This window comes from Antechinus flavipes, chromosome 6 (assembly GCF_016432865.1).
Source record: "Antechinus flavipes isolate AdamAnt ecotype Samford, QLD, Australia chromosome 6, AdamAnt_v2, whole genome shotgun sequence".
In the NCBI taxonomy this organism is placed as follows: domain Eukaryota; kingdom Metazoa; phylum Chordata; class Mammalia; order Dasyuromorphia; family Dasyuridae; genus Antechinus; species Antechinus flavipes.
In genome coordinates this window covers 200,147,589-200,162,835 of record NC_067403.1, presented here as the reverse complement: position 1 = coordinate 200,162,835, position 15,247 = coordinate 200,147,589, and the positions used below count along the sequence as shown (strand labels likewise).

The 15,247-nt window shown below is 40.8% G+C and overlaps 1 protein-coding gene and 1 long non-coding RNA gene across 2 annotated transcripts in view; one reads left to right on the top strand and one right to left on the bottom strand.

The window, feature by feature from the left end:
- DCTN1 (dynactin subunit 1) overlaps positions 1 to 10,447 on the bottom strand; it is a 39,273-nt gene extending 28,826 nt beyond the window's left edge. Inside the window, exon 1 of the mRNA XM_051966215.1 lies at positions 8,257 to 10,447. The gene's annotated coding sequence lies outside the window, so the exon portion shown is untranslated. The remainder of the gene's footprint in view (positions 1 to 8,256) is intronic.
- Positions 108 to 9,432, top strand: LOC127541113 (uncharacterized). Its single transcript, XR_007948370.1, has 2 exons — positions 108 to 723; positions 7,400 to 9,432. It is a non-coding gene; the product is annotated as an uncharacterized LOC127541113 (long non-coding RNA).
- Positions 10,448 to 15,247: the final 4,800 nt, after the last annotated feature.

Here is a 15,247-nt window from a genome sequence, read left to right as displayed (position 1 = left end):
GGATCCACCACCCACTGCCACAGAGAGTCCACAGAGATCTAAACAAGTTCTTAACGGATCTCCTTTAGGAATCCCTTCTTCCCAGGCCTGAGATTCACCTGCCCAGTCTTGCCTGTCTTAATAAAGGACATGCCTATTTGTTTGCCCAATTTCCTCCTGGAAAATTCTCCCTATCTTTAACTCCATGTGCTTGCCTAGTGATTGCACACATTTTTGGTGGTCCCAGGCCCCCTTTAAGGAAAGACACACAAAGAAGCCATGACATTCCTCTTCTCCCAACAAAGCATTTTGGAGAATAAGGCAATGAGTAAACAGCTGGTACTCAGCAAACCTTCAAGACTGGCTTGCCTAAGCCTGGGCTCCTCCTCTGGCACCACCCCTTATACCTGGAAGCAAAGCCCTGGCACTAGGACCCTGCAGACAGGGGTCCTGAGCCTGCGCTCCAAAGGGCTGCACCATTTCACAACTTCAGCTGCAGCCTCAGCAGCCAACAAAGCTGCTGTCACTGGTACCAACCACCTCGATTGACTCTGTTTTGATTTGGCTGCTGACTGGCTATATCAATGCAGAATGCCCTCCTTTTCTTCCCCCTTTCAAATCAAGAGGCAACATCTGAGCATAACTAGAAAAAAATCTCTGCCATGAATCCCACTCAGAGGAGGTAACCATAGCAACCTACAGATGGAGGCAATCGAGAAGATGCTCCAGTAATTGCAGCAAGAGGTGAGTCTATTTCTCTTCCATCACTTCTATTACCACCACTCTCCCAACTCTCTCTATTCAGCCAGCCACACTCACTCACTCGGGCCTATTTAAAACTGACATCTTCTGGAAAAAGGAGCTTGTTTTACTAATCACTATATAAAGCCATTGCCAAAGCTAGGCAGCCATGCTTGGAACTGATAAGAGGGGCCTCTCTTTCTTACTCAATCCCTCGGGAACAGCTCAGGCCCAGCCAGCCGGGCCTGGTGAATGGTTTGTGCTCCCTCGCCAGGTATGAATCTTACAAAAAGGAGATACCAATGATTTATGAATCTAGCAAGCTGACTTCTTCCAAGGCCTCTAACACCATACTAATTGATTAAGATTGGGAGCAGAAGGAATTCAGAGAATAGTGCCTTCATAGCTGAATACAACTCTGGGCCTCAGCACTGGAGGCTGACCACCTCCAGCTAGCCCCTCAGAGCCTTCCTCATTGGCTATGCACTTGCCAATCTACCTTTCTCTTTCCCTTCCTCCTCTCCTGATCCTTTGTCTCCCTCCCACTCCCAAACGTACATCCCACCTAGATCTAAGCACCAGCTTAGCACAGAAGCTTGCCAACTGGGGATCCTAGCTCCTCCAGATAGTTCCGTTTCTGCCTAGCTATTCTCCAACACAGTCTCTGGCAAAGTATCTCTTTACCAACACTAAGAGCCTCAAGCTAAGCTGAAACTCTGGAAGGACCCAAAATATCTCCAAGAGAGGAGCCATTAGCATTTCCTAATAGCAAACAAAATTAAAAGGGGAGGGGAAAGAAAGAAGGTAGTCGGATTTACTTCTTAAGGAGCCTCCTCAGGATCTCTTTATAATTTACTTTCTCTAAAAAGAGGCCTTAGGGCAGAAGACATTTAGGGTAGCCTCAGGATTCACTAGGACCTATGGTAGACTCTTGTCACAATTTTCTCAAACAATATCCAGGAGAAGGGACACAAGGATCTTTCCTGTTTGCCCCCGTGAAAGTTACAGTTTAGTAGGAAAATAAGATAAAAACAAGGAAAACTAAATATGTAATATTACATCATTCTATAGTAATCAACAGTAAACCAATAGTATGGAAATTCAGCATTTCATATAGAATTCCTCTTTTCTAGCTTGGTATATGTTTGGAAAAACTTTTTTTTTTTTTTTGGGGGGGGGATGTTTAGAATTAAGAGTTTAAAAATAAATGTTATGTATTGGTCAACCTGCCATCTGGGGGAAGGGGTGGGGGGAAGGAGGGGAAAAGTTGGAACAAAAGATTTTGCAATTGTCAATGCTGAAAAATTACCCATGCATACATCTTGTAAATAAAAAAGCTATGATAATAATAAAAATAAATAAATATGTTAGTGAGATATAAACAAATTCTAAGTAGGGTCAGAAAGAAAAAGCTATTAGGGGAAAAGAGAATGAAGGAGTAGAGAGATCAGAAAAGGCTTCATGGAAAAGAAAATACTTTTTCTGAGTATTTAAATTGGGCTTTAAAGCATGGATAGGAATTTAATAGGTGAAGAGAACTTCGGGCACCATTTTAGACAGAGGATGGGGTTAACAAAGGCACAGAAATAAGCAAGCACAAGACTCTGTTTGGAGGACAGACAATAATAATACGATAAGAGAAAAAGCATTTATATGTGCCAGCACTGTGTAAAGCACTTTTCAACTACTGTTTCATTTGATCCTTGCATTAAATCTGGAAGGTAAGAAGAGCTCTTGTTATCTTCATTTAACAGAAGAAACTGAGGCAGGCAGAGCTTCAGTGACTTTCCCAAAGTCACACAGACCTGGAGCCAATTGCTCTGTCCCCTGAGCTACCTCACTGCCACCAGTGTGGCTAGAACTTCAAGTGAGTAGGGAGACTAATTTAAGAAGTCAGAGCCAGGTTGTGGAATGCTTTGAAAGCCAGATAAAGGAGTGTAAACTTTACTCAAGAGAAGGTAGGGAGCCAGTGAAGATTTTTCAGCAGAGGAGTAATATGACAAAATAAGATTATCACGCTGGACAAGGGGTAAATAACAAATCTATCTGCTGGTCAAGTACAACTGGAGCCTGTTTGGATTTCCAATCCATGCTAAGCTAAAGATAAACCCAAAAGGTGAACACTGTCAAATGCCCATAGGAACTTCTCTGGGTATGAGATAGTATTGTCTGGGGTAGTCCCAACACTATTCCCTCAGAACCCTGCTTCATTTTCTCTCCACTGGTTTTTATTTTAGGCCTAAACTCAGGTTTCCTAACTTAAAACATTTTTCTTCAAACTTGCTACTCCCCAAGGTACTCGCCCTTCTTTCTTTTCCACCCTCCAAAAAAGACTTCTCAAAATAAAAGTAAGCACTCTGCCTCTTCTTCCTTAGCATTCACACCTTCTTCAATCTCTTTCAATTTGTTTCCCAACCTGCATTGTACCGCTTATCAGTTACCCCTCTATCACCAAATCCAATGGCTTGTCTTTCCTCACTGGCTTTGGTCTCATCACGTCTTTTGATTTGGTCACCCATTCCCTCTGTTTAAACTCTCTCCTCACTTGGCTCCAGACACATTATAATGTCTTAGTCATCTTCTGACCTCTTTGGTCATCCCTTTGACTTCTCCATCTATTCTACTTCTTTCCCCTTAAATGTGGGCACTTGCCAATGACTTCAGCCTCCTATTCTATTCATCTTATACTCCTTCCTGTAGAATTTACAGCCATTCACATAGCTTCAACCAACACTTCTATGTAGATGTTTTCCAAATCTACATCTTTAGCCATGATGTCCAACTATCATCTTAGACTCAACACTTATACATGCTCAAACTAGTCCCTCCCTTCTAAAATATAGATCTGTAAGGATATATTTTATTCAAAAGGAATAAATAAGAAATTAGGGAGGAACAGCACTATATAAAGTTATATACTCATGTGATGAAATCAAGAAAAAGGAAAGGAAACAGAACAATTGAGTAAAGATCAATATGTAGAGGAACAGTGATAATGTATTAGTGATAATATGGAACACCTGGATAAAAGAGAGAAATAGGTATTTCAAAAACTATCACAAACCTGGCACGGAAGTCTTAATACAATAATGTTTGGGAACTCTAGTTATCAAGATATTGGAAGCTTTCTGCTAAAAGCAGAGCTGCCGACACATTCTTGGCTGGCTTTCATTGTAATTTTATTCTTCAAAAAGTAAAAGAAAAACAAGGAGGAATGTGATTTGGACTAGATTCTGACTACCAAGGAAGAACTGGCTTTGTACTGAAGTACAAATGATGGAAAACTGGGAAAGAAGTAACCACTCTTCCCCCTTAGAATTCATAATAAGGCAAGAAAGAAAAGTCAGACATGTCTGATAACTCTTTACACTCTGTGGGACAGATATCAAAGGGTTCAGAGAAAAACAGGCAGGATCTCAGAGTTTTAAAACCTACAGGGATTTAAACAAGTCACTATGCTAAGTAATAGAGACACCAAGACAAAAACAAAATAGTTCCCACCCTCAAGAAGTTTGCATTCTAATGAGGGAACACAACATCTCATACATAAGTAACATACAAGGAAAATCAAAGTCAAGAAAGAAGACTAGCAGCTTGGGAATATAAAAAGGCTTCACAGAGGTGATCCACGAGTTAATCTTGAATGAAGAAAAGGATTCTGAGAGGATGGCATAAGGTGAGAGGAATTATATTCTAAGCATGAGGACTGACTTGTGCTTTGAATGGAGGCAGAGAGTGGAATATCAAGTTTAAAGAATAGCTAGAATATCCCAGCCAAACTGGAATGCAAAATTAATGATGGGGAGATATGAAATAAAGTCTGTAGTGAACCTTAAATAATAGGCTAAGGAGCTTGTCAATTATCCTATAAGTAAAGAACTCTCATTAAAAGCAAGACAGTGACATGGTCAGAACAGTGCTCTACTTTAAAAAAAAAAAAAAATTGGGAACTATATGGAAGACAGATTGAAGAAGAGAAAAACTGCAATCAGTAGGACCACTTTAGCAGTGCAGGGAAAAAGATGACGGGGTCCCAATTCAGAGTGGTGACAAAGTAAGTATGGACAAAGAAGATGGATAGGACAGATGCTGTGGAGAAAGAATTGATAATTTAAGGAGATGATAAAAGCATCTGCTTTCAAAGAGTTCAAGTTGCCAGTTCTGGATGAGCCACATCACATTACAGTAAAAAACTGTTTGTATGATTGCTGAGCAATTTCTATGACCTTTGTGAAAGGTCACAGAAAGAGAGGACAAATATGGTAATTTTGCAGAAGGGAAGAAGATGGGGTCACTGAATTTATCTCCAATAAGTTAGACTTCAAATTAAAGGGATAATAATAAACATCTAGAAGAGGAAGCAGGACCTCATCAAGAACAGATCAAGACACACCCTAACCTAATTTAAAGTTAAAGATTACTAGAAAGATGATCAGGATGTGATAAATCCAGATTTTAGCAAAGTGTTTGACAGTCATGCCATTCTTGTGGTCAAGAAGGAAAAATATGTAAAAGAGATGGAAATTTTAGTTGGAATTTAAACTACTTAAATAACTTGGAAGTATACTGGAGATTACCTCTAGAGAACTGTCCTCAGTCAGCTGTTTTTCAGAATATTTTTACTTTCAACAAAGGCATAGAGAATATGTGTATCAAATCTGCAGAAACCATGACATTGAAAATCATCCTTAAATGGATGACAGAATCAAGATCTGAAAAGAATTTTATTAGAATGATGGGCTTAATCTAATAACTACTAATGAAATATTTTTTACTTGGATAGTACCAAGAAATTAGATCCACAGAGGATATAAAAAGCATGGCTAGAAAACAGTTTAAGTGAAAACTATCAAAGGGTTTTAGAGGGATATAGGTTCTATATGTGTTAGTAATATGACATGAAAGGCAAAGAATCTAATTTATAAAGTGAGAAAAGTTAATATCCTGAACGAAGGAGGTGAGTTTCACTAACCTCTGTCCTGATCAGACAACTGGACTTTGATTCTAAGCATCACATTTTTAGGACAATGATAAATGACTGCTTTCAGAGAAAAAGAAATCAGGAGCTAATCAATAAACATTTATTAAGCACCTTTTATGTGCCAAGCAATGTTAAGTGTTAGCGATACAAAAAAAGACAAAGCCAGTGCTTGTACTCAAAGAGTTCACAGTCTAACAATAAAGACAATTTGCAAATAACTATGTACAAACAAGCTATATACAGGATAAATTGGAAATAATCAGCAGAGGGAAGGCACCAGAATTAAAAAGAATTAGGAACAGCTTCTCACAGAAGGTGGAATCATAAAGATCATATAAAGAAGCTGGACATTTTTAATTTTTGAGAGCTCAGGACAGGACAGCTGTATTTAAATACTTGAAGGGCAGTTAAAGGGAAGAAAGATTAGACTTGTTCTGTTTGGTCCTAGGGGGGGAAACTAATAGCAATGAGTTCAAGTTCAGAAAGGATTATTTAGGTTTAATGTAAAGATGAAACATTTTAAGAATTAGAGAAGGTGGATTCACCCTCACTAGCCTCTTTAGGCAAAGAAAGTATAACCCACTTGTTGGAGTTATATTATGTGATCACATTGCTATGTGATTTTTTTCCCCCACATCCAGTCAGCCCCAAATTCAACCAGTTTTCCTTAGTAAAGCTTCTCCCATTACTTCCTTCCTTTACATTCTCACCATTAGCCCCTGAATACAAGCCATCACATCTAAATCTTTGAAGGAACCTATCTCCTTCCTCTAGTCTTGTTCCTACTCCAAATTTGCATATGGCAGTCAACTAAAGCATCTAAAAACACTACTTTATCTCTATCCTAGTATTAAAAATACCATATATTTTGAACCCAATTTTATCTTCTACTTTTTGTCTAAAATCTCCCTATTCCAGCCAAACTTAACTACTCACACTAACTCTTAGCACTCAACACTTCTAAGGGATCTCAGAAATCATCTAGCCCGATCCAGTCTTGCATTCCTAACTAAAACGCAAAACTTTTAGTCCAAGAACAGTATTAATTCTTCTCTGCATTTCTAATGGCTAGTAAAGTTGGATGACAACAGATAATGCTGAAGGATCACTAAAAACACTAAACATTTTTCTTACCACCAGACCTCAACCTAGCTAGCTCTTCTTTTTCCTCTCTATTAATTTAAAAACCAACCCAATCTTCAGCGCCCAGCTCAAAGTATACATTTCTTTGATGATCTTCTCTGACCACTCCAGCCCACTGTGCTCTTTCTTTTCTCTGAACTTAAATGAGGGGGCAACTCTGGATCCTGGGACCTCAGTTTTCCCATAGGGCAGATGGCTCAGTTCTGATACTCAGTTCCACACTTCATATTTGACACATCAAGGAATGCCTTGTCCTCCTACTGACTTTTTTACATAAATGCTCCATCTCTTCATCTTGTCTTATATGCCTCTTTATATCCCCAGAGTCTTGAAGATTGGGTGCTTACTAAATGTGACTTCATTGTTCATTATGGCTACAAATTATAAAGTTGCCACCTCCTCAAAACACGTTTCTTGCTTAGTTGTGGAGATAGATGAGATAACTTGTCATGACGTTTCTGATTACCAAGCCATCAGAAGCAAGATACTCAAATGCACAAAGCTGAAACTCCCAGCTCTCCTAGCCCTAACACTACATTTTTATTCTTTTGACAGCCCTTTCAGCGCGACACTACAGGACCAGAAGGGGAGTTTCCCAGTTCCCACGGAGGAAACCTTCCCTGATGAAACATGGAAGAAAGCTGAAGCCAAGTAGCCTCCAACAGTGGCCAAGTCAGGGTGCCGGCTGCTAGGTGAGCCCCGGCTGCCGGCTCCCTCCCAACGGGCAGCCCCCTAGCACCACTGCACGGGGCCAGATCCCTCTCCCCTTTGGACAACCACTTTCCCTCCCTTCTTCATACAGAGACCGCTCCTCTTCTTCCATAGCAGCTGTCCCCGGCTGAAACAAAAGCTCCCACCCAAGCCTAGCTGAAAGGCTAGAGCAGGATCTTTAAACTCTGTCCCCGGAACCCCGACAGCGCCTTAAAGACTCCTCCCTCAGGCACACCCTGCCCCTCACTCTCCAACAGCCCCAGCTCTGAATCCTGACTACCCTCACTCCTCCCACCCACATCACCATCTCGATCGTTTCCACCTCCCACAAGGTCCAGACGGGGATCCTAAGCTCCTTCTAGTTCCGTACCCCCTAAGCCCCTTCCTGTCCTGGGTCAAAATATCGGGATCACACACACACGTCTCCGGTCTGATCCCTGACCCTTCGACCCCGGGCTTAATAGAGCCCCACCATCTACACCAATCCAGAACCCTGGCTGCCCCTCCCCCAGAACACTGACCATGATCCCCCACTCATTTCCCCTCCTCACACGCACACCCCACATACGGCCTGAACCTTGACCACCCCCGGTCCAGACATACACTCCCGGGGCCCCCAAGGAGAGGTCCCGGATTATAGGCGGCTGAAGAGGAGAAGAGGGCAAGTGAAGGGGTGGGCAGCCCCCGCCGCGCCCCACTACCTGTCAGGGGCCGGCCTGCAGACTCCACGGCAGCCCCCAACGGCGGCCACCGCCCAAGACCCTCCCAAACCGGCCCCGCCCCGTCCCAACACACTCAGGGAAAGCTGCCCCCCATGCTGCCCGCCTCTCCGCCTCGCTCCACACCAGAGCCTCGAGGCCCGCGGCCCGGGGCTTCGGTCTGGAGTGAGAGTCGTGCACCGTTCTTCGCGAAGCCCAACTCTGAGGCAGCCGCGAACCTGGAACCTAGGGGGACCAGCATGGAGCAGAAATAAGGCAGTGTAACGGGCAGCCACGGAGGAGGCGGGGACCTCCCAAGGAAGGAGCAGGCGCACTGAGAACTTGAAGCCACCGGAGGACCCTAACGGAAGAAGAGAAGGAAGCGAGTGTGGAATAGAGCGCCCCTAGTGAGCTGAAGAGAGAAGAGGAAGGGGAGAAGAAGTGATGGAGGCGGGATGGGGGCGGACCCAGAGCTTTTGTCTTTGTCTCCTGGGCCCGGGAAGCCCGAGAAGGCGGGGCCCGGGCTCCACCGAGGACCCTTCAGTCCAGTAGGTCAACCGTAGCGCTGCGAATGACGCAAACAACTTGGTGGAGCCGGAGTCGGAGTCCTGTAGTAAAGTCGGCCCTAGTAGTGTCCCAGCGGATCGCTCTCGGCAAGATATTTGCCCTGTCTTGCCTCAATTTTCCCAACGTAAAATAGGGATAATAATGGTCCCGACTTAACAGGTGGCTTACTAGGAGCGTGACTTTACTAAGTCATTTGTTCTCTGCCTCAGTTTCCCCATCTTTAAAATGGGGTTAAGAGCACCTCTCTCAGGATTGATATATAACCTCAGTTATTGTGTATGTAAGGGGGAGGGGAACTGTCCCCTTTAAGATTATCGCTGTCCCCTTTGATCAAGATCTCCCAGGCTCCAAGGAGTCAGCACGGAGCCCAAACCTTTCAGGATGAGAGAATCACCTCCCATAGAAACTCTAAATTCTCACGCATTGGGGAATCCTGGTCTAGGCTGTCCCAGCCCCCACCAGATACCCAATAAAACAGCTTCCCCCAACCAAGGTCTTTGTAGACGGCCCTAGAGGCAAAACTCCGTTTTCCATAGATTTGCCACTATAGAAGTCAGTCTCTTGGTAAACTGATTTCTGTCCAATAATAAACTTTTATTTTGCAACTAATAATTCAGGAATGGGTGAATTCTCTCCTAAACCTGCTGCCGATTTTAAGGGGATTAACAACTCTTATTGCCACTAACCCCTTGATCAGTAGGAATTGAAACCATTCAAATCACATCATATGGATACCAAAATATAACTGAAGTTTGTTCCTTCCGTCAAGGAGCTTACCTTATATTTTATTTGAATCCTCAGCCCATAGACTTTGCCTGGCACATAGTAGGACTTAATAAATGCATATTGGCTTGGTATTCGACCCTATGTCAAAGAAAATTCTGTATTCTGCAATTTAGGTGCCGAGCTGCAAAGTCTTTTGAAGGCAGTTGAGTTTAAGTGATTCATTTACCCAGGATCACACAGCTAGTAAATAAATGTCTGAGACAGGATTTGCACTTGGGTGTTCCATAGCTTGTACCATTTAGAAATCTCAGAAACACTTTTGAAAGGGCATGCAGCTGTTGGTGGAGTTGTGAACGAATCCAACCATTCTGGAGAGCAATCTGGAATTATGCCCAAAAAATTATCAAACTGTACATACCCTTTGATCCAGCAGTGTTTCTATTGGGCTTATATCCCAAAGAAATACTAAAGAAGGGAAAGGGACCTGTATGTGCCAAAATGTTTGTAGCAGCCCTGTTTGTAGTGGCCAGAAACTGGAAAATGAATGGATGCCCATCAATTGGAGAATGGCTGGGTAAATTGTGGTATATGAATGTTATGGAATATTATTGTTCTGTAAGAAATGACCAGCAGGATGAATACAGAGAGGACTGGCGAGACTGACATGAACTGATGCTAAGTGAAATGAGCAGAACCAGGAGATCATTATACACTTCGACAACGATATTGTATGAGGACATATTTTGATGGAAGTGGATTTCTTTGACAAAGAGACCTGAGTTTCAATTGATAAATGACGGACAAAAACAGCTACACCCAAAGAAAGAACACTGGGAAACGAATGTGAACTATCTGCATTTTTGTTTTTCTTCCCGGGTTATTTATACCTTCTGAATCCAATTCTCCCTGTGCAACAAGAGAACTGTTCGGTTCTGCAAACATATATTGTATCTAGGATATACTGCAACATATCCAACATATAAAGGACTGCTTGCCATCTAGGGGAGGGGGTGGAGGGAGGGAGGGGAAAAAAAATCGGAACAGAAACGAGTGTCAATATAAAGTAATTATTAAATAAAAAATTAAAAAAAAAAAAAAAAGAAAGGGCATGCAGCTAAAGGTATTGTTTTCCTATTAGTTTTATGGAATAATGCTAAGGTTTCCTTCATTCTGATAAATCTGCAAGGAACTTTTTTTTTTTTACAAAGTTTTTTATTTTCAAAAAATTGCATATTTTATGTTCTTATTTTTTCCCGGATTGATTTGATTTTTCTTGTGCAGCAAGATAATTGTATAAACATGTATGCATATATTGGATTTAACATATATCACTATCATGTTTAACATATATTGGACTACTTGTCATCTAGGGGAGGAAATGGGGGAAGGGGGGGAAATTGGAACACAAGATTTTGCAAGGGTGAATGTTGAAGAATTATCCATGAATATGTTTTGAAAATAAAAAAACTTTAATAAAAAAATGCACAATTTCTAACATTCACCCTTGCAAAACCTTGCACTCCAAAATTTCCCCTAGACGGCAAGTAATCTAATATATGTTAGACATGTGCAATTCTGGAAATATACTGCAAATTCTGGAAATATGGAAATATACATATTTCCACAATTATCTTGCTGCACAAGAAAAATCAGATCAAAAAGAAAAAATGAGAAAGAAAACAAAATACAAGCAAACAACAAAAAGGTGAAAATACTATGTTGTTGTTGAGGTTCAAAAAGGAGACCCCAAAAGGTTGGGATATCACAAGGTGTGACACAAAAAGAATTTGCAGGCTTGATCCCATCTCTAAGTCAAGGGGCAAAGTTTATTGTAATTGTAATGCCAGTTGAAGCCGGCTAAGTTCCATTGGATTTAGCAAAGAACCAGGAGCAAGGAGAAACATTTATCCATTTCTTCATGTCACTGATATTCTAATTTTATAGCTCAGAGATAAAACTGAGGAGTGATCTATTCACTATTGTCTAAAGAACTTGGTTATCACAGGCCAATAAATTATCTGTCTGACAGTCAGCAATGTTTGTAGGACAATCCTAAGGCCAGAAGATGTTAGAATTACCGACAGATTGTTAGAACAATAGCACTCTAAGGTCTTAGAACCTTAAGATTATTGCTGTATTTCCCCTAGAAACTGTACCCTATTATTACTCTCTTAGCAGTTTGAACTCCAAATTCATTTGGGACAAAGGTCACATCTTCTGGAACTCCTTCAGGCTGATAAGAGATGCAGAGCTAGTGGGGTCCTACCTAGTGGGGTCCAGACTAAAGAGGGGAGACATGTGACTTGTAGGTGGAGGCAGCAACATCCAGGGGTGGTCAGTGTCAGAATCAGGTATCAGGTGATTTCAGTTTGACCAAGTAGTTGGAGTTTCATGGCTTGGAGTCTGTAAGAAACAACTCTTACAAGTAGTTAGAAATGCAGGTGTCAAAAATGAGCAAAAAAAAAGAATAAAAGTGGAGTTAGTATGGAGGTTACTAGGGACAGTAACCAGGAACCCCCTCCTCCCCAGCAGAGGAAGACTTGGGGCAGGTAGATGAGGCTATCATGATGAATATCTCTCACCCAGACAGCTTTTCCTAGGGTGAATACCAAAGAACATTTCCCCCAAATCCCTGCTTTTGTCTACCCAGGCAATGGGTAGAATAGTGTAGCATCATACACAGTGAAAGGAGTGCTCAGATAGCCTAGGGTGTAAACACCATAACGTTTAAAAGGCATTAAGCATTGGGTAGAGAGGATGATTCACACAGTGGAGATAATAATCATAAACAAATCTGATCTCCTTTAGCAAAAACTTTTGAGCCTTTTCAGTCTTACAAGGAAAGGCTTTTGCCCAATTAGTAAAGGTATCAACAAAAACCAAAAACCAGGGGGCTTATGTGTAAAATCCATCTTCCAGTCTTTCCCTAAGTATGTACCCTTCAGGATATTTCTTCATATATATCATGTTGTGGAAGAAGAAACAAAACAAAAGGGGAAAAATGAAAAAAGTAAAGTAAAAATATGCTTTAATCTGTATTCAGAGTCCATCTGTTCTTTCTTTGATTGTAGATAGCAGTTTTCTATCTTGAGTCTAATTACTGTATTGCTGAGAAAAGCTAAATCAGTTACAGTTGATCATTGTACAATGTTGCTGTTTTTGATATTGTGGATACTTTGTCACTTTTAATTCACTTTGTGTTGATGGAGTTCAGAGACATTTAGCTTATCTACCAGAAGGGAAAAATTTGGGATTACAGAATACCCTCACTTCTGATCTTATTTATTTGGCTTCCTGGTTTCAGGACATTCTCACAGAGGAAAAAGCCAAAGAGGCAGAGGTAAAACTTGAAAACAAGAAAGAAAGAAAGAAAGAAAGAAAGAAAGAAAGAAAGAAAGAAAGAAAGAAAGAAAGAAAGAAAGAAAGAAAGAAAGAAAGAAAGAAAGAAAGAGAAAGAAAGAAAGAAAGAAAGAAAGAAAGAAAGAAAGAGAAAGAAAGAAAGAAAGAAAGAAAGAAAGAAAGAAAGAAAGAAAGAAAGAAAGAAAGAAAGAAAGAAAGAAAGAAAGAAAGAAAGAAAGAAAGAAAGAAAAGAAAGAAAAGAAAAAAAATCAAGATCATGAATTTGCAGTTTCAACATTTCCAACAAGGACAACAGGCTGTATTTCCCAAACCTTCTTCCCCTGGCACCTCAGCTCCCCCAGAGCTGGTCATTCTATAAATAAGTTTGTTTTTACTGTCAGAAACCTGGCCACTGGAAAAAACGAGAGTCACTCCCTCTAGTAAAGGCTGCAATGTTTGTTTAGCACTGCTCCCCAGAACCCTTTGAGGGCTGCCCTCTAAAAATTCTAACTGGATAAGAAAGGGGCAACTATCTCTTCATTTCCCACACAGCTGTACTCCTTTGGACTTCATCATGCCACTCTTCTCTTCCCTACTATTCAGCTTCCTTCCTTAAACTTTCATCGGTTAGATAATATATAGCATCAGTCCCATTCCTGTTTCCAACATAAACACCTGCAAGTCATTCTGGAGTACATCACTACCTTAATATTTTTCTGTGGCCATCTCTCCAAAATTTATCCATGGCCATCTCCTAGATTATTTATGGTTAGGAAGAGGAGACTCATACAGAAGAAGGAAAGAAAGAAATTAACATCCAAGGAAGGAAATAAACATCTATTAAGCACTTACTGTTTCCCAGGCACTGTGCTTAGCATCGCACAAATATCATCTCATTTGATCCTCACAATAACTCTTTTTTAGATAGATACTATTATCAGTAGTATTATTTCCCCCTTAACAGATGAGTAAATTGAGGCAAGCGGAGGTTAAATAACTTGCTCAGAGTCACACAGCAAGTAACTAAAGGCCATATTTGTCTTCAGACCTTTTTGATTCCCGACCCAGTGGAATATTATTGCATCATTAATGAATATGATGAACACACAGAAATATAGACATTCTTATGTGAATTGATATAGAACAAAGTAAAATTAAAGAAGTAATTTAATGAATAGAACAAAAATACAAATAAGACAAAGTCAGTCATTGAATCAGTTTTCATGCCACGAGATGCGTCCAATGTCCAGAGTCATAGCATATCTGCTGGACTGTTTTTCAACGTAGAGACAGATCATTAACAGCCTGTGATTGGCAGATGGATGACGATTGTCATTGAGTGTTCCTTAGGCTGGCATCAGACAACCCCTTTTACATATCCATATCTGCTTTTAAGGATATTTGTTTATTAAATATTGACACATTTTGTTTTTTGTTTCAGTTATTTCCCAATAACTTGGCTTTGGCATCAGAAAGAGCTGAAGACAAATCTGGCCTTAGTTATTTACTGTGTGACCCTGGGCATTGTCCTTGTACTGAGCTGAGATTAGACACTCATTGCCATCTCAGGTTCAGTGACCACCCTAATGATTTTGAAACACCCATTTTTCCCTTACATGGAAGGGAAGGAGTTTGCGGTCTGGCAAAAGAATGAAATACCTAGGACTTTAATCAAAGCAAAATTTGAAATCAATTGATCTGATCACAAAATGGAAAGGTGGTGAATTACACCTGCCCCTCTTTGACAGAAAGGTTATAAAAAGATAGCATGGAATAGAAAGATAAGCCTGACAAGGCATTTTCCACCCCATTTTCCTACTGTCCACAAAGCAGATTGTATATAGGGTGCTAGGCTAAGCCAGAAGTAATGCACTCAGAGCTAATATCACCACTCCCCACACAATTTACAGCTTCGTCTTCTTGGTAACCTTACACTCAGAAAATGCCAAAATTACTTTTTAATTCTAATTAAGTCAAGACCCAAGGGCTAGCTTTGTTTATCTTCAATCATAACCCAAAAGAAGACAAAATTACTGTGAATGACTGTGATTTAACAGCACAGAAACAAACATTAAAGCCACATCAGCAGAGGAATGCCAGCCAGGATTGGATGGTCCTTTCCCAGCTACTTCTCCTTTCAATTGATCTCATGTGGTAGAGAAGAAATGCAACAGCTAAGGATTTTTCTTAGACTGTCCTCTACATACACTTTCTCTTAGATGAGGGGTCCTCAAACTTTTTAAATAGGGGACCAGTTCACTGTCCCTCAGACTGTTGGAGGGCCAGACTATAGTAAAAACAAAAACTTTGTTTTGTGGGCCTTTAAATAAAGAAATTTTATATCCCTGGGTGAGGGGGATAA